Here is a 5,464-nt window from a genome sequence, read left to right as displayed (position 1 = left end):
AGGAGGAGGAGAGAAGGATGAGGAGGAGAAGGAGGAGGAGGAGGAGGAGGAAGGACGGACCGGCCGCTCCCCGCCCCGGCCGCTGCCAGCGAGCGAGCGCGTTCCCCGCCCGCGGGCCGGAGGGCGGTGCGGCCGCGGCCCCCACAGCCCGGCCCGGCCCGGCCGGCTCCGCCTCCGCCGCCGGGAGCGCTCCCTGCCCGCCCGAGGGACACCCAGGGACACCCCCGGCTCCCCGAGCCCCTTCCTCACCAGCCTTGGCTTTCCTGTGCCGGGTTTCCCGGTGTTTTCCCTCCCGGCGCTGTTCATCCCGCCCCTCGTGAGCGGCCGGGCTGGGCCACAGGCGCGCTGTGTCCATGTGCTTTAGAGTAAGGACTTGGGCTGCAAGTAAGAAAACCCGTGTGTTGTAGGAACCGTTTAATGCTCTGGGAAGGTTTGGGGTTACAGGTGGTAGAAAAAAATAAAATTCTTTGTGACAGATGTGCAGCACCTCCAAATCAAGTTTAGAAAATTATTGAAGACTTCTCAAGTTTCTGCACAGTACTCCCCAAGCTGAGCTCACCTCACCTCAGGCACAAACCAAGGCATGACCCATCTTCCCCTCTCTTACAGATTCAGACTTCTCTCAAGTTTGGGGACAGCATCATCTGGCCACGCCCAGCCAGAGYTCTGGAAGGCAGATGTGGGTCAGTTTTGTGAACATAAATTGGGGGTCTTTTAGAACTCAGAGGAGGGTTTTTGRAGGGRGARAGAGGAAGGARTTCCTTAGATTTGTCCCATCTGATWCTGGATAACTTTTGGCTGTAGACTTAACAAAGTGAGAAGTTATAAATATTGGGACTGAGCTTTGCTTCCCACACCCATAGGTCAGCCAGCTACCCAAAGGGAATGTAGCTTTCCAAAAGCCACTTCCTGCTGGTGCTGATACATTGGGCTTCTCAATCTATGCTGCTAAAACAACTTAAAAGAGGGAAATGAGTGAGGTCCTGTATTAGAAGGCTACAAAGCTAAAGGTACCTACTTACTCAAGCTTCTCTTTATGCCCACAGATCTGCATAAAGAAACCCTGCAAGATTTGGAGCCCTGATTTTCTGTAGGGAAATCTTTCTTTTCCAGGCGAATCCTGCACCTTTTTCAGTGTCATTTCAGCTGGAGCCTGGGAACACAGTGACTTGCAGAAGCAACAATCAAAGCTGGCTACAACTTGATTGCCTTGCCTTGGCAAACACCTGGCCCAATTCATGCTTTGTTGCCATCCTGGCAACAAATCAACGYGTGAGAGCTCTTTGTGTACTTTTTTTACTTGTTTTATTGAGGATTAATTAATGTTTGTACAGTGACACAGCTGTCTGGTGCTCCACAGGCACAGCTGAAGGCAAAGGCCTTCRGGCTATGCTGTGGTTTCCTAATTCCTGTGTTATGGCTACTGTAATGCTTATCCTCGAAGTGAAACAAACATTTCTGACTGATTTATGACTTCTGACTGCCAGTTTTCAGTCTCATGCTAGAGGAAGAAGAAGATACAATATCAAAACCAAGCTCTGCTACTCGAAGAGTTATTTCAAGTACCCTGTTGATCACTTGAGGCTCTTGCAYATGCCATCAAATTCAGCAGAAGAAGTCCCATGGAGCCTTGATGTTTTATACYTCAAAGAACACCATTCCACATTCAMWCTCGTTCTTCTCRCTGGCTTTACCCTGCCATGAATCACAGGGCTCCTCATCCCAGCGTGCACAGCACTGCAGACGTGCCAGGCTGTGTCAAACACAGCACAAGTTCCAGCCGAGCTTGTTTCCATTCCAATTACACATTTCATAACTCACTTGTAAAGCACTTTGAAGATATAATGCTAGGTGTTACTAACACTAAATGGTATTGTTGTACAGGCTTAAGGAGAGCAATTAAATAGTAATTCTTTAAAACAATGTGTGAGACTCAAAGGTAGAATTAAGTCATATATGCCTGCTTTGTATCCAGATCTTCAGGCTGTTGATTATTTAGGCTGACACTCTGGAAATAAGCTTTCATTTCTTTTTCYACACAGCCGACCAGCTAGGAGCTAAGGCCCTGTGCTCAGACTGTACCTGCTTTGACAGGTATAGGGGTGCTGCCAGCAAGGATAGCAAGTGGCTGATGTGGGTCAGGCTTTGTGGAARGGGAAGAGCTGGAAGTTGTGTGAGCAAGGCTCTTGCCTGCTGTCTGTGGGTGTCCAAAATCAGCTGCCTGAATGGATGCACAGAGCACTGGGGAAAAGCCCTACAGGACAACACTGATGAAAGTAACTGCAGTGGGCATGAGAAGCTCTCACAATTCCCGTGACATTCCCTCCTGAAAGAGAGCCTGATCAGTTCAGCAGTGGTTCTCACCTTACCAGCTCCCCACACCACCTGGAACAGCAAAGTCACAGAGCTGAATGTTTCTTGTACAAAGCATCCAGGTTACTCATACAACRCTAMAGGCTCCAGGARGAGTGGCTGKAAAGTTGCCTGGTGGGAAAGAACCTGGGGATGCTGGTCAACAGCAGCTGAACATGAGYCAGCAGAGTGCCCAGATAGCCATGAAGRCCAATGGCACCTGGCTTGTGTCAGCAACAGCGTGGCCAGCAGGARMAGGGYAGTGATTGTCCCCCCGTGCTGGGCACTGGTGARGTCACACCTCAAATTCTGGGGTCAGTTTTGGACCCTCACTACATCAAAACATTGAGGGGCTGSAGCAKGTCCAGAGAAGGGAACAGAGCTGGGGAAGGGTCTGGAGCACCAATCTGATAAAGGAGCAGCTGAGGGAGCTGGGSGTGTTTAACCTGGARGAAAGGAGGCTCAGGGGAGACCTTCTCACTCTACAACTCCCTGACAGGAGGGTGCAGCCAGGTGGGAGTCAGGTGCTGCTCTCAGGGAACAAGCAACAGGATGAGAGGAAACAGCCTTGAGTTGCACCAGGGAATATTTGCACTGGGTATTGGGAAAAGTTCTTTCAATGAAAGAACTTTTGTTGTCAGATATTGGAACAGGATGCCSAGGAAAGTGGTGGAATCTCTATCCTTGGAAGCGTTCAAAAGGCATATGGATGTGGCACTTGGGGATGTGACATCATGGTGCTGTGTTAACATTTGGACTCAATGAWCTTAGAGGTCGTTTCCAATCTCARTGATTCTAWGATTTTATGATCTTGCACCCATAGGTCTCACAGTGATGAGCAGCATGAGCTTCATGGTAGAACATTCCTTCTGTAATGCAGAATTTGCATGTCTAGATTCCAGCATCAGAAGAAGATCAARTGCCCCAAGTCCCAGCCCGAATCTGGGTAAAGTGTTAACCCTGAACGATTGTGATGGCTGTGTAAACTGATTTTGTTTGGATACTCCACGTTATGTTTGCTCTGCAGTCTGTCAGGATGAACCATTGGTGACTCTCCTCCTTCCCCAGTGTGCACCCCTGTGCTGTGCCCTGGAGCTGGGAACGGATGAAAGTTAGCCCTGAAGAAGGATACTTTGTTTTGATTTGGATTGCTCCGAGGATTTGATTGTGGGTGGACACAGAGGGGTGTGTCAGCACGATGGAGGGGGCAGCAGGATCCAGCCCAGCAGAAGATGGAGATGGGAACAGAACGCTACAGCAAGAAAACAAATTATCAGCACTGTGCCAGAAACATCAGCCTCTGTGCCCAGCTGCTCTCTGCTCACCCCATGCCTTGCAGGAGAGAAGAATATTGGGAAAGGGAAAAGATGGGTGAGAGTGGACCTCACCTTTGGACTTCCCAAGGACCTTCCACCCTGCTGGTGCAGCATCACCAAGGAAATACGGATGCAGTTTTGCAGACATCATTTTTGGTGGCAGCACTTTGATGGAGCAGTCAGGTCATGCTCCCTCTGTTGTGCTGGTGCAGCTCTTTGTGCTGTTGTGTTGTCAAACAGACCAGGAAATTGCTTAAAACAAGCAGCACCCTCCCCTCATCAGTTATTTTTAACCCTGGCTCAGTTCCCAGACACAATTCACCTTGTCTCCACTGAGGTGCRACTGGAGGAAGAGTGCTGGAGTGGGAAAGTGTAGCCAGAAGCAGGCRAGCAGGGGTCTGCCAAAATCCTCTGTGCCTCTCAAAAATGCCTGTGACCCAAAACCTTGAGGAGAGTTTCCCTTCAGCAATCATAGGCAGCTTGTTTGTCAGAATTAGAGATCAAAAAAAAAAAAAAAAAAAGGAAGGTTGAATCCACACAGGCACGTGCAGCATTTGCATACTGTTTTCCTCTGGAAAACATAAAAGGAAATCTGACAGTAATCATGTTAGAAATGCTCCCTCTTCCCCTCCCATTTAATCTAAGCTCTGTGTACGACACTGTCCCTGGCGTGTAAGACGGCTCCAGCAGATCACTGCCTCCGACACCCAGGAGTTTCTGCTGAAGTCAGTGGAAACACTTTGATGGCTAAAGGTGCCCGTGCCTAAATGCTCTGTTAGGTCACAAGCTAATTTTAGGATGGAGAAGCACRGTTCCAAAAGAGAAAAATAGGTTAATAACACTGAAGTCACAGCAAATCAATAGGAAATCTCCTGGAATCAGTCCATAATTAGCAAATGTACACTTCTCAGAGAAAATACCCTCACCTTTTCTTCAGTTCCCTTTTCCCCTTCATTTTGCCGTGGATTGTGGTTCCTGTGGCTAAAACAGGATGAACTGAAGGCTTCTACACTTAGAGATAAGTACCTGAACTTTATAGCAGCATCCAGGAGCCAGAACCATGCACTTACATCTTTCTATACTAGGATGCATCAGGGAGGTGTTTACTGTCTTAAACACCTGGTGTGAACTCCCAAGTTTTTCAGAGCAGAGGGTTCTGCTCATACAGAGGCACATCCCAGGTTAGTCTCCTGAGGACAGGCACCTGCCATCTGAACTGGGCAGGGCTCATTTAGCTCCATTTATAATGCAGGCATTGTGCATGAATGAAGGTTCCCACTCTGTTTTCCCACCTTCCAAAGTGCACCACCTCTGTTACAGCTGAGGAGGGTTCATTACACAAATAAATGTAACTTCAGGTTTCACCCTGAAAATTAAAATTCAAAGATTATCATCCCCAACACTCAATCCCACCTTWGTGGAGTCTTTTGGATCACAGGTTTTTACTGAGGGACCTCTGACCTGACAAAGTCCTGCTGCAGGTACATGAAATGTCTTGTGGATCCCCCTTGAAACCTTGCATTCCTGATTGGCTTAGTGGACTTAGCAGACTGCTAAGATCTTACAGATCTTTAGGAGCCCGTAAGACCTTGACCCAGCCTTACCAGTAAACTCAGGCAAGGTTTTGAGTTCAGAATCCTCTTATCTTAAACTCAAATGTTTATCCACTTTTTTCACTTGCATTAGTCCGTTTAACAAAATAATTAATAATTAATAATAATAATAATAATAATAATAATAATAATAATAATAATAATAATAACCTCTTCTATCTTTGGACTGTCACAGCTGCAGCC

This window comes from Malurus melanocephalus, unplaced genomic scaffold (genome assembly GCF_030028575.1).
Source record: "Malurus melanocephalus ecotype Western Australia unplaced genomic scaffold, MMel_1.1 scaffold_785, whole genome shotgun sequence".
Lineage (NCBI taxonomy): Eukaryota > Metazoa > Chordata > Aves > Passeriformes > Maluridae > Malurus > Malurus melanocephalus.
Note: the sequence above shows the minus strand (reverse complement) of the source record.